The sequence below is a fragment of the Ambystoma mexicanum genome, chromosome 13 (assembly GCF_040938575.1).
Source record: "Ambystoma mexicanum isolate Mex_15411 chromosome 13, UKY_AmexF1_1, whole genome shotgun sequence".
NCBI classification, from domain to species: Eukaryota; Metazoa; Chordata; class Amphibia; order Caudata; family Ambystomatidae; genus Ambystoma; species Ambystoma mexicanum.
Genome location: NC_090938.1, coordinates 698,799,756 through 698,823,725, shown reverse-complemented (window position 1 = coordinate 698,823,725; position 23,970 = coordinate 698,799,756). Strand labels below are relative to the sequence as shown.

General features: G+C 45.9%; 1 long non-coding RNA gene across 1 annotated transcript in view; it reads right to left on the bottom strand.

Moving 5' to 3' along the window:
- Positions 1–2,182: 2,182 nt before the first annotated feature.
- LOC138521737 (uncharacterized) overlaps positions 2,183–23,970 on the bottom strand; it is a 184,908-nt gene continuing 163,120 nt past the window's right edge. The window contains exon 3 of the long non-coding RNA XR_011283105.1: positions 2,183–2,298. This is a non-coding gene — a long non-coding RNA (uncharacterized lncRNA). The remainder of the gene's footprint in view (positions 2,299–23,970) is intronic.

Genomic DNA, 23,970 nt, shown 5'->3' with positions numbered 1-23,970 from the left:
CAGGCTGGCTGGCATCACTGACTTTACCCAGCCGTAGATGAGCAGGAGGTGCTGCTTGCCTGAGCATGGAACCCCAAGACAAGTTCAGCATTAGAAAGATACAAAGCCTGCGGCTTGGCCCCAAACAACTCCAAACGTATACTGTGGGCGAGGGCCATAGATTTCACACACTGCACCTCATTGGACGGTACGCTTAGATCCCCTTTACAGTTGTATAGTAACAGGCCCCAGGTAACACACTAAAGGAGACTGCAACCCCGGAGGCCCTGCCACATCACTGTGACCTTGAATCCTGCGGCAGGATGCCTACCCAGTGGAAGGAACATGGTAGATGATTTAGGGGGATGCCTTGATGTGGTGTTGCTACTTCACTTAACACTATTGTATATCGATCTACTTTATTGGATTACTTTCAGAGTGGCGCACAGATGGTATACTCAATCTTTAACCCTCACTACTTCACTACCTACAATCAGCCATTTTGTGGCATCCCATAAAAGGCGCTCTCAGAGCCCCCGCTGGGTCTTGCTTCAGTGTCAAACTCAACAGAATGGTTTATAGATTTTCTTTAGCCCCCAAAAGCCAAGTCGCGGGGGTGGTATAGCTGAGTGGCAACGCACTCTTCTTGGAAGCAAGTCGACATAGAGCAACACAGGTTCGAATCCTGGGTCCCGCTTAGAAACCCCTTTAGGGCGTTACACAAATATATATGTATATATATATTTTTTAAGTCTGACTTCAGTATGTCCCCTTGTTCAAAAACATCTCCAAGAGGGCTGTTTTAAATCAAACTAAAAAATTAACCCAAGAGGCACTTGCACTCAGAACCATAACTGGCAGCATGCCAAGGCATCCTAAATAATGCACCACTCTACATAAAGGAATCTCAGGGGCGCTAATCTGCAGCGTCGTGAACCCACCTCCCCCAATCCCCCCAATCCTTAAAGCATGATCTGCAAGCCTGGTCATGCTACAGCAGGCCGAAACCACCCACCTTCCTTTCCTGGACCCCTAGGTGAGGCCCTGCTGTAGCGCTTTGAACCCACCCACCTCTGTAAAAATGATCCCCTTACAGGCTCTCCCAAAGCACCCTAAAATTGCAAACCTCCTTACACATGATCCTCAGGAGAGGCCCTGGCACATCTCTTAAATTACTGACCACCAAATCCTCAGGAAAGGCCTTGCCATTTCACTCTGACACGGTTGCAATGGAAGGTCCTCTCGCCCCCTCCTTCAACCTATTTGAAACTTAATGTGTTGATAGGTTTTCTACAAGACCAGAATGTGCTCTGCAACTTGCCTCCATAAAGATCCCCAGAAGGTACCTGACACTTATAGTAGCACTCCATCATCCACCTATGATATGAAGATCTCTTCAAAGTGACACATGTAATCGTCTGTGTCCATCTCTCATTGAATCTGCTTGGCTTAGTGTCAGAACCCACCACTGGTGGGGTGGGAGGAACGATAGGAGGTGTGGCTAAAGGTGGAATTGGCAAGTGATATGCTTGCAAAAAGTGAGAAAGGGCACAGGTCTAAAGCAGCACTCCCTTTTACAGAGATGACTCGGAACATGCGCAAGTCATATAATCCAACTTGACAGTCTATGATGTTGAGCAAAAAAAGTATAATTATAGCTTTACTTTTCACCGCCCCAAATGGAAGCCTATATTGGCAGTATGCAAAATTATGGGAGCCTAAAGAAAAAAAAAATCACATCTGGAAAGAAACACAGTGAAAGGAAATTCATGATACTATCACTTGCTTGTAATCATTGATACAGCATGCAACATTCACACCTCTTAGGGAACAATAGCCACTCCCAAGTATGCACTCACTGTTGCCACTGCAGCTAGCTAACGTTAATTGCTCTATAATGTTCTTAAAATGCAAAATATACAGAAAAAAAGACAAGCCAAAGCAGAGATCTTCTGAGCTCACAATGTCTCAGAGGGCTGATAGCAGCTGAGCACTGCATGTGCATTGTTGTGCTTCCTGGGATCCAAGCAGACAATCTTTACTGCAATGAAGTTCTGGGGAAATGCAGCCCATTTCCTCCACTATTGACACCAGCTAACAAGATCCTCATAACGTTCCCGCAGTCACCTAATAACCTCCTAATTGAGTACCTGAGAGGGTTCACTGCGAGGAGGTACCTTTCCAACTGTAATATCCACCTCCCAATGCATCTCTGAATCACCCGCTTTCATGGTGCTGGACGTCTGCTGGCCCTCATCTCCGCATGTACACTTGGCCGACATCAGTTTTGGGTGTGGCACAAGTGGTGGCGCTTTAGTGCTACAGAGAGGAGAGAAGAAGAGGAGGGTGTTAAGAAGCAGAATATACAGTTGGCATGGCACTTTGCCCAGTAGAATCTAGATGCAGTTTAGGGTCTGCTGGTGAATTGTGGGAAGGTAAATTGGCAATCTGAATGAGCAGGTGCTTCTTATTTGACATCAAATTCTATCTTTCTGTGAAGATGCATTAGCTCTTTCCACTCTGTTTTTTTTCTTTTAATTTGCATTTAATTGATTACAATTTTTTGGCAAAGAAAACAATAAAAGCAAAGTACAACTATGTGTCCAATCCAGTTCCATCCTGGATTTTTCAGTGAACTCTTTCAAAGTTAGCCTTAAAACAATTTAGCTAAAATTGTGACCACTGCAATCACCTATTAGGTCTTACTTCCATTCATCAGCATACTCCACCATACTTCTGAGTCTAGTGTCAAATACTCGGACATAAAGTTTCCGAGTGGTTTAGTTGGCTCATCTTTAAGGGTTGGACAGAGAAGGAGAGGATGCTACGCGGTTTCCATGACAGAGTCTCCATTGCAGAAGCAACATTTGTTCTCTTGAGTTAGGCCACGGATTGCCCGGATCTCGTTAGTTGGAAGGAGGTGTAGTCGTGCTCTCAGGTAGGTATCCCAGAACGTTCTACTAGGGAATTTTGTAGAACGTCCACTTTCCGCAGCTCCCTCGCCAAATGTGCTACGGACTGGTAGCTAGCTGCCGATTCCAGGATCGAGATCCCGTTATGCTCTTTCAGTTTTTTCTTTATCCATATCGGATTTGAAAGTAGCACCTCAAGCAAGCCCCCGCTGTCTTTTAGTTTATTGTTGATTTTCTTTGTCCAATTATGCTACATTAGACTGTTAGATGGCGTTATCTCCTTGTAAAGCACAACCAGAATCAAGGGCCAAGGGGGCACTAGACATTTCCTGTAGAGAGCTAAGCTGTTCCATTCCACAGTAGCTTTTAAAGATTGGAGGCCCAACTCACGACAAATAATCTGGATTGGTGTAGATGAAGGAAGACCCAGAACGTTTTTTCCAAAACAGGCCCTCCCACTGTGGGCATACCATCTACAGAATGTTAAACGTTGCCTCAGCTCCGTAAGACAAGGAGGGGATCACTTCCGATTTGTAGTACATTGCTGCCGAGAGGATCGAAAAGCGACCACAATTTTTGTTTAGGGCCCGCGCTTGGCTTGCAAGGGCTTTGCTTTTGTCTCTTAAGTGGGTAACCATGGGGGCTACAGATTGTGCATCTCTGAGCCACACTCCAAGATACTTAAATAAACAGACTTGTTCAATTTGCTCCTTATCCAGGAACCATGCGTGCCGGCTTTTCCCCTCATTGGAATTTCCAAAGCTCAGGATCTTTGTTTTATCCTTGTTTTTTCGAGGGCGTTGATCTTGATGTAAGATTGGAGAGAGTCCAGTTGACACGTAAAACCGATTGGAGTTTGATCTATTAAGACCAAGTCATCAGCGTAGAGTAGGCGCGATAGCTGGACCCCCCGCCCACCATTGGTGGAAATGCTCTGACCGAAGGGTCTGGATGTTTCATGTCAGAATTGGGCCAGTCACTGATCAATACTGTAACTCTATGAATCATTTAAGTGGAGATCCTGCAGCTTTGACAAAGCTCCGCGGAGAAGGGAGGGGGTTGCTAACAAAAGCTAGAGCCGCTGGCACGGCTAGATGAGCTTGGTTAGACATCACCTCCCTGCTTTTCTATTCATCCGACAGGAACTTTGTGATTCAAGTACACTTTGCAGCAGTAGAAAATGTTACATAAACCCAAACATGGCTCTGGTAGGCTGAGCATGATTATACAAAAAATACAATACCATAAAAAAATAATACAACAACAAAGAACTACTTGCAAATAATTATAAACATAGAAACAAACAACATAGACAGCAATAGAACAACATGTATGAAAGGGTCAAAGTGATTGTAATAGCAGAGAAAGAAAGGTAGGCTACTTGGGCAAGCATATTTTTTCGGGAGGATAGCTTAGGACCAACGTGCTCGCCTAGGAAGCAAGACGACACAGAGCCACACAGGTTCGATCCGGGTCGGGGCTTAGAAACCTCTGAGTATTAAGCGTGTTATAAATAACCTATCATATCATATGCTTCCGGCAGCGGATTAGGGTCTCATGGCCGGCAGTGTCAAGGGCAGCTGATAGGTCAAGTACAATTAAAGTGGCAGGCCTGCCCCGATCACAGAAATCTAGCAAGTTTTTCAGCAAACATAAAACCATTGTTTTTGTACTTTGTGATGGCCGAAAGCCAGACTGAGAGGTTGACAAATGTGTATACTTTTCTAGATATGCTGACAGATGGTGGGTCAACTCTGCTTCCAAGACTTTATCAATTAATGGAAAATTGGAGGGTGGTCTATCGTTGATTGGTTGAAGAGAGTCCAAAACAGGCTTTTCTATAATGCTGCTTCTTTCAAGTAAGCAGGGACTCTGCAAAAGAAGGATTATGCTCAAAGGGTCGAATCAAAAGATTCGAAAAACAAAAGTATCGAATCAAAAGATTCAAAATCAAAAGTTTCAACAGACTATTTTTAAAATGCAAAAGTGCATTTCTTTCTAAACCAATCCGTCGACAATATTCACGGATTGGTTTCAATTGAAATGCACTTTTACAATGCTGTTTTGGTTGTAACTTGTAACGTTACATGGAGCTGTCCAGTGCTGAAATTACAGGTCTGGACAGCTCCATGTAACATTTCAAAGTCATTTGTGTATGTTGGCATTTAAATGCCGTTTTTTTAAACTTTGAAACGTTACATGGAGCTGTTCAGGCATGTAATTTCAGCACCAGACAGCTCCATGTAACGCTGCAAGGTTTTAGTGTATATTGGGGGCGGGGTTCCCCCATCCCTCCCCAACCCCCACGCCACCCTCCTACCTCCCAACCCTAACCTAAGCCCCAACCCTAACCCTGACCCAAGTTTCGAAAGGCAAACTTTTGAATTTTTTTTCAAACAAATTATCATTCGAAACTTTTGTATTTCGAAAAAAAAGATTCGAAAGTTTGCCTTTCGAAACTTTTGCATTCGAATAAATGACTGGACACCGACTGTGTTGGAACTAGGCCTGGTCTCCGAATCTGGGCTAAAATGTCCATGGGTGGTGGCCATTTTAGGTAAGCAGTCACCTGCTTGAACGACCATGGTGAAGACGCCAAAGACCCAGAGGTGCCAGGAGAAGCACAGCACAATGGCAAGGCATGGCAAGTCCTCCTGTCACATGGTGCCCAAGCCTTGTACTCTTGACCCTGAACCTTCAGCAGCGACCTCTCATAACATTTAGGTGCATCCCCGGCAGTGTTGAAGGAGCACTGTTATCTGTACTCTCAAAGGTGTGATGGCCTTAGCACCAGTGTCCGCCTGCTACATTGCTGAAGGATGTTTAAGGGAACTATGCACAGAGTGGCCAATGCGAGCCTTCGGCGCCAGCATCTGAAGCAACATGGGAAGCACGTCGGGAAGGAGAACTGTTCCAGGCTTAGCAGTTATATTTACTTTTAGAAAATATGCAACAGTGCGCTTGTAGATAGATTCCATTGAAGCCCTTTGTGCAACAAACCAAACCAAAAAGTCATAAGTCCTCGCGCTGATGTCACATAGTGAAGTATGAAAGTCAAATTTCACTGCAGTGATGTCACACACCTGCACGAATATCTTACTCGGTTGCCAGTCGGGTCCCTCCTCATGCCGCTCCCTGCTGACTTTTCTCGGCACGCCAGGCCATGCTGAAACAGGAAGAGGCTGCCCTCTTTCAGGAAAGGACCCTACTTTTCTCCAGAAAATTGGAAACTGCTTTAAAGGCAGCAGGATAGAATATGAATTTGTTTATGGGTCACTATTAAGTAAGGGGAAATATTCCATCTCTGTGATTCAGAGCCCTAGCATAGACACTGCAAGCTTCTCCATCCCTCACTCTCTCAGATATGACTCTGAACACCTCGATGGAATAATTCCCCAAGTTGATAGCCACCCAAATACAATTCTATACATTCAGAACACTGTCACAATAATTTGTTAGCAGAGCCTTTCGACATGAAGAACACTAGGAGATAGTTGGCGGTTTGTGTTAAGAATGGACATGAACAATAAACTGAGAAACTTCGTGTAGGTACCCACTGGATGCCCTGCATGGATAGAACTTTGAGAATACAACCTTGAATATGTTAACCGATATGTGTGCATAGATGAAAATGTTGGCTTCTCTTCAATGATAAAATGAGATGTAACACTTTAAGATGGGTTATTCTAATTCTCGGATCAACAATGAGTGGACAGCCAATCACAGTCCCAAGAGACCTGCAGGTCAGGTAGGATGTGCAACCAAGCCTATTGTGGATTCTGCTGCGATGAACCTGATTGTATTACCTGACAAGCGCAGCTACTGTCTGGAATAAAATCAAAAGGTAAATAACGAACATACAGAACGACAGACTGAGTGAGTAGCGTAGAGTAACATCAACAAGTCATGTGAAAGCTAAACTTTTAAACACACAATTGTTATTGGTTTTCCCATAAGGATGTGCACTGCTTGAACAAGGACTTATAATAGGATGCGGCTAAGGTCTTGTGTCTCGTAATCAGTGTTGGTGCAAATCAGATATATCATAAAATACAAGTGAGCTTGTTGAAGGTCGTACGAGTAAGTTGAAGGGTATCTTATATGGTATAGGCATATAATGTTGTTTCTTGGGCTTGATGAAAGTGTAATAATGGGTTTGGACGTGGGCTCAGGGTGGTTCACTGTTGCCTAGTGGTAGGTAGTGTAGGAAAAGAGGGAACCACATTTTCGATAAGACTCTGAATTCTAACTAAGGCACTGAATTTCAACAAAAATGAAAACTGATCCCATTTGTCAACAAAAGTGTGAGACTCGGGTGTGAGACTTTGGACTGAATTTGGTGTAAGTCAGTATTGTGAGTGCATAAAACATACAAGGTAAAAAGGGGTTTGAATTTGGCATTAGATAACAGTTGATGTTATCAAGACACACCACACCACAGTAATATGGACTAGGTGCAATGAAGCATAAAACGAACAATGTACTAATCTTACTAATTACCCCAAATCCCACTAACCTATCCCATTACTAATATTCAAGGCAGCTCAGTCCATAGCCCTTGGGTGCAAAATATTGGTGCAAAATACATTTTTTTTGATGATAAGTACATTTTATAAACAGTTGCAACCTAGAAAAGCGCATGCACGTTCATAAACGTAGACAGATATTTTCCATGTGTTTTTGATCAGCCATGTGACAATCTTCAGATGTAATATAAGATTTATGAGCTGCCAAGATTAGTAACAAATTTCATGGTCAGTTTTAGCTGAACTCTTCGCATCTATTGCAAAGAAGAGTGTTTGAAGTCTGTTGTACAGAAAAAGCTATTTACCATGGGGGAAGCAACTGCAAATTAATTGTATTTGTGGATATGTCATCTTCATTTTTGAATCACATGAAATGTCATGTGAAAACACTGTGCATTGCACATTTTGTTTTTGTATTTTGGCATAATTCTAATCTCTCATAAAGCACAAAAAAGAGAAAGGTGAACCAGCCTCAGACTACTTATTATGTGTCCTGGTTTCTTGTGATAACATACAGACAGTTGTGAACCAGGTGATATTTTTGTGTTACCACAGGCGGTATCTCCATTTTACAGCGTGTGGTAAAAACTCAAAACCAAACTGGTCACTAAGGACTGGTTATATGAACAACTGTTTTCAGGTACTCTAGTAAGTATATTCTGGGTTACCACCAAAGTGGTATTGTATATCAAATACCACATTATAATGAAATTGTTATTTAGGGCACACGAGGTCCGGTTTTGGCTTACCGTTTATGATCCCGGTACAAGAATAATAAAATCAGGCAGTCCTGTATATTTAGGGCTCACCAAAATACCCCAACAGGCTCATCAAAATATCCTGAAAATACCCTAACATTGACTAGTCGAGGCCACATTGGGCTGTGTGTGTTTTCGTGCTCAGTGCAGGGATACAATGTTTCCCCCTGTTTAGTTTTTTAGAGAATGGTCCTCAGCAGAGCAATGTCAGACTTTCAGTCATGAATCTATTATTGATACTTTGGAAAAGATGCTGCAGAGTGGCAAAGATTTATTCTAAAATGGCCACCCACAGCTGACAATTTGAGCACTCATTTGGTGGCTAATTTGAATGTTTACGGGGATGGTGACTGGGTTTTGGGGAACACAGGCATCTGGAAGGACCTGGCATGACGGATCATGTACAATTATAAAGTTAGTTATTTGTTTTTAGTAAGCAGGTACTTCATATATTTCTCAGACATTTACAACGTTTGATACAAAATTTCCCACAATCTTCAATTCGTTTTTCATAAAAAATAAGCTTTTAATCCGGAGAGATAGGCATTCTGTGTGTACTCCAATGCATTTCGGTTTCGGGGATCATCTTTAGGGAACAAGTTCTATAAAAGTAACTAAATATATTGGGTAAATCATTAGCAATTATAGATATTCTTGTGATATCTCATTCTGGTGCATTTTGCAGGCTTGTTGATTACCTGCATGTGGTTACGTCACTCCTACATAACCCTCATCTTCTTCTAGTGTGCCGTGTGCTGGGGAGCTGTCTTTAGGTCTATGAGACGGACCCGGGATTCTCTTCTGTTACCTTAAGTGCAAAATATGGGTTGGCTAAATATTCCTAATTGGATTAGGCAATGTTTTAAGTACAGGTGGAAAAATGCATTTTTAACGTACCTTGAGTGTTCAAGGCGTTCCTCCAATCAGGTTTCCTGATGTCCTATATATTGACATTGCAAAAAGGAGTGGTAAGTGTTAGGGATAATTCTCAAGAATGTGCTAATTTCCCTTACCTTTTGAGATCCCCAGCAACTTTGCTGGATTTCTAGGATTTGATTGTTTTACCTGGGAAGAGTGTGAGCCTTTTTCTCCCAATCTTCCATGTATTTTGATGTGTGTTTTACTTTTGTGTTCTTTGGTTATGGAGTTTTAAAACAACTCCATAGGCATCATCTTTTTCTGTGTGTCATATAGCACCTTCAGTGCAGTGGCACAGGGATGTCTTTCAGACTTCCAAAGGTTTAAACACCTTCTCTGGGACTGACTACCGTCTCCCAGAGCATGTAAAGTTAAATTGACTTTACTAGTCTCTTTAAATGTACAGACCCAGCACACACTAGCTTCCTATAGCGTGCTGGAGGGGTTGCCTAGCTTACCCTGAGTCAGAACACTCATGTAACAGTCAAATGTTACCCTTTCCTACTTTAAATGGCTGGTGGCAGTGGTTTAGATCAAACTACCATGATTTTTTCCGACCGCTAACAACGGTAGCTAAAAATCCGGTCGGCCATGTTTTTCAATATGGCGCCCCAGACCTATCTGTAAAAACAGACTCCGGTAGACTTTTTTCGCCATTTCTTTTAGGAAAGGTCCTTCTTGTGTTTGTCTCTGTGTGCCAAACCAGGTTTGGTCTCTTTGTTCGTTGGCCTTTGGCGGGCTTCAGTGCTGAGGCCCCCCACTGGTGCCTGAGTGTCTGGGATGGACAGGATGTGAGGGTGGTGCCCAAAACTCCCTGTGCTTAGTCTCTTAGGAGACCTGAATGCACTCTGGTGTGATTGGCCCGCTGGCTGTCCGGCAAGGACAGCCACTCTGCTGTGTGAGTGACAGCCAGGCTGGAATGAATGGGTGAAAACTGTTAAAAGCAGGTCTCTGGGACTTGGAAAGCAGAGTTGACCACTGGAACGAAAGAACCGAAGACGAGCTAGAGGAAGAGGACTGCTGCAACTCCTGGACGACCGATGAAGACCTGTTGCAGGTCCGAATTGCCTGAAACTTCATCGACAGAGAAGCCCTTCAAGGTTAACTTCTTCCCTTGAGTTTGGTGGGAACCAACTTGCAATCCACCTGGACACTGTCCCCATCCTGGTTGAATTTTCTTCAGAGTGCTGTTGAAAACCGGATAGCCATGGGGAAGGAACCCAGCCTGTAGACTTTAAGGCACTCACAACTTAAACCGACATTTTGCTAAGCTTTTGGCCTCATCCCTGGGCAGTGCAGGAATCTCCCGACGTCCTCCTTCTTGTCCTCTTGGCCCACGACTGAAGCTCAGGAACAGCGAGATCTGCTCGAACTGCCAGGAACAACTGCCTTAGCTACAGCTCTTCTTCACTTTAAAGGTACTGTGCAAATGCGGTCCGGAAATCTTTTCGGCCAGGTTCAAAGTTTGTGAAACTTTCCCGACTTCAAAGGCTTGTCCTTACCTAAACATTCGTCTAACTTTTCGCCTAGCCGAACTCTTCTAAGATCTGTGGTAAAGACTTAACCGTTTACTACCAGAACTGTGTTATCCTATACAAAGACTCTGAACCATTCACTTTGGCCCAGGCCTATGAACTGAATTGCTGGTTGTAGTTTACTGAAACCCTTTGCCCTGCCGATGCAAGTATTTGTGCTGCTGATTCTTATAACCTTGTCTTTTTACCCCTTTGAAAAGTATCTGAAGTGCCATTTTGCTCCCACTTCAGGGGAGCTGAACTTGTTCAGTAACTTATTGGTTGTGTATTTGTGGTTTATTAGCTTATGATATTGAGCTGTTCTTGCTAGTGTAATGTTTTCAAACTGACTGTGTAAATAAATGTATATTCTTTTACCAAGAAACCTTGAACAAGTGTTTATTTGAATCACTGTATTTGTTGGTCCTTTGTGTAACTTGTTCTACTGCTCACTTTACTCTTGAGGTACGTCTGGCTGCTCAGCCATCGCTACCTCTTTACTGTGTAGTACAGGGTTGTACCAAAGGTGAAATTGTACTTACACTTGTAGTCTTAATTGTGTGTAGTGTTCCCAAAGGGTACTGCATATGATTCTGCCTAACACTGGTGTACAGTGGTGAGGATAAAGTATACTTGTTACATTTAGAGTGCTACTTTTACCTTTGTTCAAATAATCCTCACAAGGCTAAGCAACACTAGAGAAGCAATTGTTTTATCATGACTGATATGAAAAGCTACAGACAGGAGACCCTAGTCACTTTAACAGTTGATCAATTGAGAGAGATGTGTAAATCTAGGAATCTCACTGTAAAAGGCAAAAAGGTTGAATTGATAGAAACGTTGTTAGAATACCAAAGTCTGAGGAGTGGGTCTGAAATCCCCATCCCTGCAGCAAATGTGGACACTTGTAGTCTTAATTGTGTGTAGTGTCCCCAAAGGGTATTGTATATGATTCTGCCTAACAGTAAGTTCCTCTGTCCATTGTGGAATCTATTGTGTTCTGAGCTATGATCCCAGGTTGGGATCTCCCATTCCTCGTAGTACAGTGTTTTTCACCAAAACACTGTAATACGGGGAATGAGCTCTTCATGGCTTGCCACAGTTCACAGTGTTTTGGTGTACCTTGCTTTTTACTGTCGGTGACGGCCGTAAAAATACCTCCTTAGCTTTGTATCTGTCTATATGTCATCATAAGTAACACACAATAAATTAATACTATTGATTGCAGGTCTATTTAGTTACCTTTGGGGTATTTTTACAAATGAAATAGGGGATGTGCTTTTTGGAACCTAAGCCTGGCCCAGTAGTTCTGTATTTTACATGAAGACGTCTGGGAAGCGTCTCAACTGGTTTCATAGCGACCCCCACAGCTTAAACGGCCCATTTGGTAGCGCAGGATCTTGAATTTTATTCCCAATCCTTTATGTTCATTATAAATGATGTATTTGTTATTTATATAGCGCATTTCCCACAGCACTTTACATATAACATATTTACGTACAATAACACCCAACCGAAGTTGGTACTCATTTATCGACCTCAGAAGGATGAAAGGATGAGTTAGTCTTGCCGGGATTCAAACCTGTGACCTGCAGATCAAACACAGATCGCAGCAGCGAGCGCTCAAACCCACAGAGCAATCTTATATTACTAACGAATTTTATAGACCCTATTTAACCAACTACTTTTACACATTATAGGAAACAAAGCAAACGTCAATAAAATGAAGCACAAGAAATACAAATAATTACGAGGACCGTTTCGATTGACAAAAAACAAAGTGGTAAAAGCAGTTTGGACACTTCAGCAGATGGACTTATCTCTCTAATTGTATTGTATTGAGAAACAAAAAAAATGCGTTTCTCCTTTTGTTTTTCCACTCACTCAAATAATTTGAATCCATTTCTTTCAATATCCAGAATAGATATGTTTCTTACTTGATGATGGTCTTTGATAAGGATTGGCGCCAACTCTCTTATGTTCTATACCGTCCCCAGAATGACATGGGGACATGTTGGCTTGGATGGTGCAGTGAAAAGGGAACCTGCAACCTCCAGGAGGCCAAGGAGAGGAAGGGGTGACTGGGGGGGCTAAGCAGGCTCGTTGGTTGCATCCCGTTCCCATGTATCCGGCACAGAGAGGAGACTGCAGCACTCCTGTTTCATCATTGTCAGTTTTCATACATGTTTGGCAACGCATGGCCCATATCTTCTTGGGGGGCACACAGCGAACCCCTCGAACCGTCCGACCTATCATGTTCTCCCTAGAGCCTCACTGTGCAATAGAGCTGCACTGTTTTCTGGCTTGGAGGTGCAACACTTAACGCACCCTCTGTATAAAACCTGCACCCTGTCCCACATCACCCCGACGCACAGTGTGACCCTGAGCAAGTAAATACCAGGCATGTAATCCTTCTACTTGACACCCCCAGGACACCTCAGTCCACGGGAAGTCTCTGGCCCCACAAGTGTTACTCTTTGGGGGATTAGGAATTGGGTGGAAATACTGCATGGGCGATATAACGTTACCCTGTGTGGTATTTCTAGAATTCCACCTGGCCATGGAAAATCTGGCAGGCTGGCAGTAATGAATCCGGATTTCCAGAATGCATGCAGTTTTTCTGGAAATGTGCATTCATTATTTCTCTACTTCATTGTATATATTATTTAAGCCTTCCTTTTGGGGGTGAAATGCTTTGCACGCAGTATATGCTCGTGCCGTAATATGTGTTAAATGCACAGAAGGTCGGGTTCTGATCCTTTTGTTCATTGCATGGCACCGGTGGCAACACTGCGGGCATTAGTGATCCGAAAAACGAGTGTTGCTGTATTGTGGGGAAAGCCCCTGCTTCCCTTCAGTTTGGGAAAAAAAGGTTTAAAAAACTTCTGTGAAGTTTTTAAAAAAATGTTTCCTCCCCTACCCCTCACCTCGTAGATGGAGGCAAAAACCAGAGTATTAAAATTAGGTATCTGCAATCGTAATACAGCAGTAATTATTGAATGGGAATTCCTATGGAATTCTGCATGGAGTTTTTGTGCCAAGGCAATAATAGGGCAGGAGGTCAAAAGAGGCAGCCGTTTTAAATACTGTGACTCTTTTTTTTTTAATCATGATATACTTAAAATGAGTCACTGTATGTACGTGGCCCACAGAGCTCACATCCCTCTGACAAGAGTGAACAGAACCACAGGCGAAGAGGGGCTACCGTCCAGCTCGGGCTGGAAAGAAGACTCGGGCTTGTCTCTAAGGCAAGAGGGTAATGCCAGGAGGGCTAGCCCTACCACCCAGAGAGGGTTGAGCACAGAGAGCCCAACCCATCTGACGTGGAGGACCATAGCGGAGGACATCCCAGGAAGCACAGCCAGGAATCAAAACGGAAGTACAGGGGAGGACACAGAACACAGCCAGTCTGGCCAGGCCGGGTCCTAGAAATGCAGCAGCAGGTGCAGGTGCAGCAGCTTCATGGCACACCCCTGCAGCAGGTAAGCAAGCCAGCAGCGAATAGAATTGAGGCAGCATTCGGTCTCCCCCTAGGTATATCCGTGCCCTCAAGGGTTGACATAAGAGAGCCCCCCAAACACACACCAGTGCACTTAAACAAAGGTTTTCGTGGCCAGCCAATAGGGCTAGCCCCTGAAACCACCAAAGGCTCCGGTGCAGTTCCACAGAATGTGTAATGGCCAATGTAGGACTAGGTAGTGGTCCAGATCAGTTCAACCCTCTATAGGGTGTGCAGGGCTGGTCTCAAAGTGAGCCCATGTCTGAACAGTGGCCATTTCAGGCCTGCCCCTTGTAGTCCCTGACCTATGAAAAGCCCCTAAAACAAAATGGCTGATAGCAGGATCTGTAAAAGTACATGACTACCCCTATCGCTACCTAAAGGTACATTGGGCTACTGGTATGGTTAATCTGCTTGCTCCCCTGGGAAGCCAGAATTAAATAGCCACCAGCTTCCTCCCTATAACCAATCTAGGTTTACACAATCAATCTAGGGCCAAATGGGGGACTTAGAAAGCACCCGTCTTTGGAACGATATTGGTTACCATAGGACCACATACTAAAAAAGGGTAGCAAAGGTGGGGGTGGGGAGGGGTCTGCAGAAAACGCCTCGGACCACACAAATGAACCAACAATCCTAAAAACCAAAGCGGGCAAAGTAAAAAGAGTAACATGAGAGCGCAGAACCCCTCTAAAATAGAATTCTGCCCTTTCAAGCGGCTACTCAAACAGTATGTCAGAAAAACTAATGAAAGTAGATTGCAAATGGCTTCCCCAGTGAGACTGCAAATGGAAAGAGCAGAGTGGGCACCTAAGCCCAAAACTCGCCTTTCTGCATTTAATGACATCTTAACAACATGTCACGCTCGCTGCGCGACTGGCAGCGACACTAGTCACAACTTGTCGGCATCGCCCATCGAGTGGGCCCCTTGGGAATGTGAGCTGAGGTGCTGCTGTTTCGAACGCAAATCCTTTCTCCACTAGGGGTCAGCAGACAGCTGTGAATCCGCCGTTGCTACCAGCACAGTCTAAAATATAGGGAAGGCCACTAAGACGAACACCCTCACCTCCAGTTTATTTCAGAAGGTGGATGCTGAGGTTAGCCTATAGCCCAAGGACCGGTGCAGAGTCGCTGGATTTCTGCATCCCCCAATCCCCTGCCATGTGGACAGGAGACACGGGGGCTCATGTTTGTTAAATGCGTAATTTGACAGCCGGGAGCCGTTATGTTTGCGCTGCAATGTAAACAGCTCCCCACCTCCAGATTTTTGTCATTTGCACGGAGGGGTGAAAAATGCAGGGCAAAAGGCGGCGTGCACCTGCACTTTTGCATTCTGCCGTGCAAAGTGAGCAAACGCCGCCTGGCAAGCTCAGCGTTTAATTGGGCAAGAGGTGCTCACAATTACAATTAAATCTTCATGTCGGCTAAAATGCGGGAGCATTTGTGTGGCAGAGAGGAAGGGAAGCGGCGTAAATGCAAGATTGAAAATGAGCTGTGGCATGAATGCAAGGCGTTAAAGCCTTATTTAAGGCTTTTACGCCTTGCATTCACGTTACGGCTCTATTGAACATAAGGCCCCCCCCCCCAAGGCTTACAGGAAACTGAGTGTACAGGAGTCAGGCACTGAGGGCTACAGACTGGCTGTGTGCAGGCATGTGCAGTGCACAAGTCAGGAAGTGTACTTCATTGACCGTTTACACTAGACTACTAGCCGACGGGAATCACACGTGTACAGGAGACAGGCTGGGTGCATGAGAAAGGCTAGTTCAAACATGGTAAGGGGGAATGGCTTTGTAAAGAGGCTATCACTGTAGAGGGGAAAGGCTGGTTACAGGCAAAAGGAAGCCTGTACCAGGCTGGCCCTTGTGATGATTCACAGAGATGATTCACAGAATCGTGTCACTTCTCCCCAGGGGTGCCCTTCCCTGTGAGGCTAGGGAGGTAAGGCCACTATCCAATAGTCCCCCTAGGGGTGGTGGAAAGCACAACCTCATAAGGAGAGACTCCCCTCATGGGGATAAGGAACTCCCTAACCCCTTTTCCCTGGGGGGGCCCCCAAGACCCTGTCAAAAATCCCTGATAACACTACTGTCTGTTATGGTAATGTCTCTCCCGTCTTAGATCCACAAATTAATATGACCCAGATGAAGAAGAGCCAAAAAAACATGCAGAGTAATAACAGGTTGCCTTACCATAGTACTGAGAAGAGTTAGCCCCAAGGAGGCATAAAGATGATCTCAACAACAGTAAAGAAGGACTTTACGCTGGGGAGGATCCAGACACAGAAAATAAAGACAGAGAAACGACTGGGAAATAGAGAAAGCAATCGGCATGAAGCCAGAAGTTCAAACCTGGGAACACGAAGCCAAGCTCCTGACCAGGGGAAGAGTGAGAAAGATGCCAGTGGTGGCAGGACCTCGGGGAGGTGTACCATGTGGTCTGCAACTGCACCGGAGCCATGTGGCCCAAGTCTGCACGGAGCCGCAAAGATGAAGAGCGGAGTGAAAAAAGGAGGAAGCGCTGAAGAAACACAAGTCAACCCATCACCTAGGAAGAACCGACGATGCAGTCCTGACAGCAACAGGTAACGGCAGTCCCGGCAGGGGCTTGGGGCAGCTCAGGAGTCAAGAGATCATCTGGAGTAATCTCCCTCGTCACAGTAGTGATATCCAGAGAAACAAGAGTAAAGAGAGCCTTGGGTGCAATCTCCCTCGTCACAGTGGTAATCTAAGAAAGAGTAAGGAGGATACTAGACAACCAGAGTTGTCTGGAAGTAATCTTCATAAAGTCATAAAACAGAGAGGAATTGCTGGAAATGGAGGCTTAAGGTGAGCCTGGTGAAGAGGTAAGAGATGCTTAATGTTGAGTTGTTGTATTGCTCAATGTTGAGCCTGTTGCCACCTCCCGTGGTTGTGCATGTGTATACTGCTATGTATTCTTTTATTCATGAGCATGTGAATCCATGCCAGACCCCATGTTGTTCTCCAGAATGGGTCTGGCATGGATTCACATGCAAACCCTCCCACCTACCCCTCTGCGGCTCTTCACTTGGGCATACTGCCACTTGGTGTGCTACCAAATCTGAGGATGGCTCCCAGAGGCGGGGCTTAGGGAGAGGGCAGTCATTGGCTGGGGGCAGTATGACCCAGAGATCAGTGATTGGTTACTACCAAGAAAGACAGATCAGAAACGAAACTGATACTGATTTTTTTCTTTACCGAGGATTCCCAGCCTGACGACGGGGAATATTCATGAGCATGTGAAACCATGCCAGACCCCATGCTGGAGAACATCTGTAAATGCCCACACGGCACTGCTGAGTGGGCATTCACGGATTTTGGGTGGGTCTTACCCAGAGGCGTTGCTAGGGGGGGTATAGCCCCCGGTCTTTTGGTTGTAGCCCTGGATAGACGCTCAGGGGCTACAAATAAAAGGATATAGCTAGGCCCGATTACTGCCGGTCCCAACATTAGCTTAGCCCCTGATCTTTTCGAGACCTAGCAACACCCCTGGCTCTTACCCGCTCACGCCCACCCTGTGTACGCCTCTGGCAGATTCTCAATTGTTTGGTCCAAGTCATTTCTGACAAAAAAAGATGCACTCAAATCAACAAAGGGCATCAGAATATGTGCATCGCAGATGTGCACATTCTGATGCCCTTTTCACCCCTTTGCACACTTGTGCAAATCAGGGGATCATTATGCATACTTTTAAGGCTTCCCAAATTCACAAACAGGGTGCACTGTAAAAAGCGCAGAAAATGAAGACATCCCTTGGGGCTGTTTGGAATAGGCACAGGGGTAGCTGCATTGCAGGGCTGGGTCTTTCCTGATCCGGTCATGCACTTATTTTAAGTGTGGCAGCATCCACTGGGGTGCTGGGAACCTGTAATACATTAGTGTTGCAGCGCACTCCTGACACGGATCTATTTAAGGGGACTGACCAGTGCATAATTCGCGCTGCAGTTCAGCCCCCTGGAAAGACGCAGGTCACCTTTGTGAATAAGGTGGTCTAGGCATTTCCAAAAATGGGGCCTCTCAAAACAGTGCACCCTCTGTGCTCTTTTTAGATGCCCCATTTTTCGACAAGTGGCCCGCCATGTCTACACTGAAGACGATAACCCGTGTCCCAGCATTTCCGGACCTGTCCAGGAGATGGATGAGTATGTGTAGGACAGAGGCAATGGACCAGAAGCCTTATGCGAGTACAGAAGAAACACTCTGTGCAGGTACTCGGTTAATGTACAGGAGATTTACTGTGTACAAGAACACGCATGTCTGTATGAATGGGAAGCGGTCAGTTAACAGAGAGGTCCTGGCTCTCAGAGGACAGGCACTGTAGAGGATGCTGTGTCCACATAGAGACTTGTAGTGTACCACAGCAGGAGTATGGTATGGTATGTTATGTCTGCGTGCACAGGATAGAGGACGCAACAGCAACCAGTACCGTCACCACCACACTAAAGGGCCTGTATATGTGTGGCACGCGAGGAAGGCGTGTAGTGCAAAGAAGATAGTTTACAATATTTAGGAGCTTTTCCTTCAGCCCTGTGATCAGGGTCTTTAGGTGTATCTTCCTGACTTGGGTACTGCTAGTGAGCCGCTTAAGGTCATCAAGCGCACCAGGCTCTGCAATTGGTAGGTGTGGCAGGCAAAGCGGTTGTATACTAATTGACCTTTTCACAATTGACCTCGGGAGAATTGACCTAGTGAGAATTGTCCTAATTTAAAAGGTCAATTAGGACATATATACTCAATCCCACCCAATCCCCTTATATTATTTATAATCCAAAACCAACCCAATACATATATAAAATAACTAAAATAATATAAAGGTCAATTTTGCAGAATGTCAATTAGGACCACTATAATTAGGTTGACTGTGCAAAAGCCGGCAGAGCAGCCCAGATCTAACTCTCCAGAGGTGGAGTGGGGTGGTTTACAGGTAGAGTACACACTTTTCATTAGCAACACAAGAATGTCAACACACTGTATTTCTATAACTATCATCTTTTATGTGGGAAAAGGCAAAGGCAAAAAGCAGTAGACTCACAGGTGAGTAACTTTGCTAAACGGAAGATGCCGCAATGCATCAGGCAAGTAACACAGTTTTAAGTAAGAGTTCTTTCAAGCCTATAGAGAGTCACACCTAGAATGAAAATCACAATAACAGGTATGTAAAGGCCTTTCTATCTAGGCTGGCTAGTTTGAGAGGAGATCAGTAGTGAGAATAAGGGCCGTCTTTGGTGCGAAGGAGTTACCTTTGTCAGAAGTGCCCCAAGGAGCAGTTCCTGGAGGTCTGTTGGAGAGAAGCCCTGTAGAGTTTCTTGAAGATGAAGAAGAGACCTTGGAATGAAGAAATGTACATAGAAAAGACTCTCCCGCAGCACCTAAGGTTCAGGGGTGCAATACCGTGGGACCAAGAAAGCAGTTCTGCAGCAGGCGGTCAGCGTTTTCTAGATGCAATTGCTGTGCATATTGTTCAGCCATCACTGGGGCAGCCAGCGATGGGTCACCTGTGCAAGAGGGACCCAAAGACACTTGGGAAGATCGGGTATTCGTGATCCAGTGGTTCCCAGGTCAAGGCTCGAGCCAGAAGAGTGGAAAGGCAAGTTGGATGCACACACTTTCATCCTTGGTCACAGAATTTGGCTTCTGAGGATGGGTACGACTTGGCGCGAGCACAAGGATGAGCAAATGTTAAAGAAATGTTGAAGAAGTCACAACAGAGCAAGAGGCAGCCACGGTAGAAGCACTCGGAGCACAAGTTGAGCTGTGCGGTTGCATGTATCAAGGCAGCACAGGCCTCTGGAGCGACCCAGTTGGCGGAGATGGAACCAGAGTGCTTGCTTGATGCCCTTGTATGAGGATTCTTCTGTCAGTTCAGCACAGAGTCTCTTTGGCATCCTGGCAGGAGAGGGGCCCCCGCTTCTGGGTCTAGGGATGCAGGGACGGTCAGGAGTTTCAGGTAGATAAGGCCTTCAAGCAGGAACTGTGATCCAGTGGTCTCGCCAAATCAGGGGCAAGAAGCAGCACTGTGGGTTGCTTCTGGTCTTCTTTGGAGAGGCAAGCTTCACTTTATGATTACTCAGAGCGTTAAAGGGTGCTGGTGCAGAGCTTCAGTTCTTCCTCGAGCAGCAGGCCTTTAAGAGTGCAGGTTCAGAGATCTAGCTGTTGGCAAAGTGACTGCACAAGTGCTTTTATCCCCCCAGGTGCAGGGAGCAAACAAAGCACTGAATCACACATCAAGCATCATTCCAACAGAGGGGTGGTCAGCCAATGGCCAGCCACCCCTCCAAGCACACCAGACACACAGGAAGGGCTCTCCCACAAAGGGATGGAATTCACACTGTCCCAGACAGGCATCTCCAGATGATGTCAAGCTGACTCTAGGCCCCAGTCCTGGGACGCACACATCCAGTGGCGGAAGATAGTCACCTCCTTTTCCATACACAAAGGGGGACACAGGGTAATCATGTGAACCCTCAGGTCTTCAGGGCATACTAAAACAATCACCATTTTGAGGAATACCCCTGCCTTCGGGGTCATAAGAACGTATGACAGAGCACATAAAACACAGGGCCACACTTTGAGTAGGGATTTTGTATTAATCCTGGCTGGGAGAAAAACAAGTCCAAAAGCCAGTAAAAGCCAACAAAGAGCACAGAGGGACTACAACATGGAGTAAAAAGTGGGATTTTGGCCTAACATTGAATAGGCCCAGCTCCATCCTGTGCATGAGATGCACAGTGCCTACAGGCAGCAGGTGATGTACGAGCAGCCCTGTACATTTACACACCTGTAGTCCATAGGATGACCTAAAGAACCGAGACATCTCATTTCCGTCTGGTCGGGGGTTCACTATGGATGCAGAGGGTTCACCATCCGGGGAGAAACCCTTCTTGGACAAACCCTGCATGCGGAGTGTCCTGTAGGGGTCCATGCATGGACCCAGCTTGTAGAGAGTTCTGTCGAAACACAACTATACCTGCAAGTGTCTCTGTATAGACCCTGCCCACACACACCATGCAGGGTAGTGCTGCCTGCACATATCATGTTCAGAGCTGGTCTGTGGAGAACATGCATGTGGACAACATGCATGGACACCTGCCTGTACAAACCACGCATGGAGTCCTATGGCACCTTTCTGCTCAAAACATGCCTGGAACTAGTTTGCACAAACCATGCATGCAGCCAGCTTGCTCATAACATGCATGGAACTGTTATGCACACCTTACATGCATGGAGGTTGACAGTGGAGGATGGGCCAGTGACGATGGACTACACTTCCCAGCATTCCACGCTGGACGTATTCACGTCGCTGCATATAGGTCCTCTTTTTGAAAGACAACACATTCCTCAACACGTTGGAATGATTTCTGAACCTGCCAGTGTCTGGCTTCCTACAGCGTCCTGGTGCCTGTATCGTCGTCCGTGTGAACTTAACGTGTTTCTGCTCCAGAACCGTGCAGCTAGCTGTTCATCTCGTATTCTCCCCGCATTCCCTCTGTCAAGTCACGCCGCACCTGCCGTGAGGATCTCTCAGGGCAGGGAGGCCTACCGTGTTCAAATAAGACGCAAACACAGACGGACGGTACAAGCACATGTCTTTATTGTACACCGTCTGTTAATACACCACCCTTCCCCTCCTCGCTCCCGCTCCTCCCTAGCCCAATGTCATTTCCCTAAACTCAGCCCGAATGAGGGCCTTCCCACACAACGATGTGGGAGGGCGCTTGGCCCGTATTCACGACATGACATCTCCCCACTTTGTAACTTATCAGTTCGCCGCCCGGCTTACCCCATTTCTTCGATCAGTCTCTGGGGCTTGATGCAACATCTCTGGGGGCGCATTGGACGATTGTGCGCTTGAGTGCCAGTGGATCCTCCAACTCTTCACTGCTGGCTTCTTCCTTGGACTGCTCGCTGTCCCGTTGGTGGGAGTCATCCAAGAGGCGGTCATCTTGACTGCTGCCCACCGGTTCCCAGGCTGTGTGAGGGGTGGCCCTGTGACTTACTTGAAGTGTGAAGGGTTTCACATTATGCAGTGTTGCTGGTCTCTGCTGGCTGTTATCATGGTGCCCTTTTCGCTGGTTACCACCAGCCGTTCGGGTGCGAACGTGGGGTCTTCTTTTCTCACTTTTGACTGCTGTACTAGGACGTGGTCTCCCAGTTCTATGTCGCACTCTTTTGACCCTCGACGGGTGTCTGCTTTATCTTTCATTTTTTCTTTTTCTGCTTGGTCTCGGGTCCTGGCTTGTTGCTTTCAGGTTGTTGTGTTCTTACCGTTCTGTGGAACATGAGGTCTGACAGGCAGAATCCAGTGGTGCTATGTGGAGTGTGCCGATACTCGCACAGCAGCTGATATAATGCTTGTTCAAATGGCTTGTTGACGATGTTGGTGATTTGGAATGTTCTTTTGATATTGGCCATGAATCCTTCCACAATGCCGTTGGCTTGAGGCCATCGTGGGGTTATCTTCTTGTGCAGGAACCCATTGTAGCGTGCAAAGTTTTCAAAGTCATGGCTGTTGAAAGGTGGGCCGTTGTCTGACTTTATGATCTTTGGTATTCCGTATGTTGACAGCATGCAGTCCAATGCGGGGTTGACACAAGTGGCTGCTGTAGACTCGAGGAGCTGGGCATCTGGGAAACGTGAGTATTCATCACTTAGTATGAGGACATATGCACCGTTTCGTAGTGGCCCAAAGAAGTCTACGGCCAGTTCTTCCCAGCCGCTTTCTGGGAGCTGGGATATCTGCAGTGGGTTGAGATCAGCGGGGGGAGCAACCTGAGCGCAGATGGTGCATTTGCCTACTATTTCTTATACTGTGGTGTCCAGTTTGGGGAACCATACTTTCTGTCGTAGGAGACGTTTTGTGGATACTATCATGCTCTAGTCTCGTTGCGATTCTTTCGCTTGCTTAGTCCAGTCGACGGGCAGAGGTTGTAGGGTATGAATAGTGTAATGTATGCATCCGTGATGAAGGGGCCTGCTTGTGGAGGCCCAGTTGGATGTCTGGACAGGTAGTCGGCTGGGTTGTTTTCCTTGCCTGGACGGTGTAAGATGTTAAACTTGTAGTCTTGTAGTCTTAGTCCCCATCGCACTATCCTCAGTGACATTCTTGCTTTTGGGTCTCCGTAGATCATCAAAGGGGCCTGGTGGTCCGTAATAATGGTGAAAACCTTTCCGTACAGGAAGAGATGAAAGTACTTGCAGGCCCACACTAAAGCCAGGCTTTCCTTCTCCGCCTGGGAGTATGCTTGTTCTGTCGTGATGAGGCTTCTGCTTGCGTAGGCTACAATGAATAAGTTGGGTGGATCCATGGAGTCTTGTTGCGTAAGTATTGCACCCAAGCCTACAAGGCTGGCGTCGACGATAACTTCAGTCTGTCTTTCAGCATTGAAGTAGGCCATGTCTTCTGCCTTGCAAAGTACTTGTGGGCCATAAATTGATATAATATGTGTACAAGGCACATTTCTACTGCTGTTCTAAAGCTGAGGATACATCCGCTGTTCACTTTGGTTTTGAGGACGTGTTGCAGTATATTTGCTGTGTGTTCCTTGTGGGTGCACGTGGCAGAGATGACTCTTTTGAACGGAAGTGGGGTGGTGGATCCATATGGGAAGATGTCAATGGTGGATCTCTTGAGTTTTGGAGCCCTTGAGAGTGCATTGTAAGCTTCCTCACTGATTATGTTGACTGTCACCCCTGTATCGATAAGGAACATGAGGGGTGTGTCTTTGACTTTGAGCATGAGAACTGGGCTGTGTTGCGATGCTGTGTTGTTGTTCAGCGCCCATACGTATCCTTCTTTGCATTGATCGTCGCCGGATAAGGGCGAGTCACTGCTGGAGGGTGATCT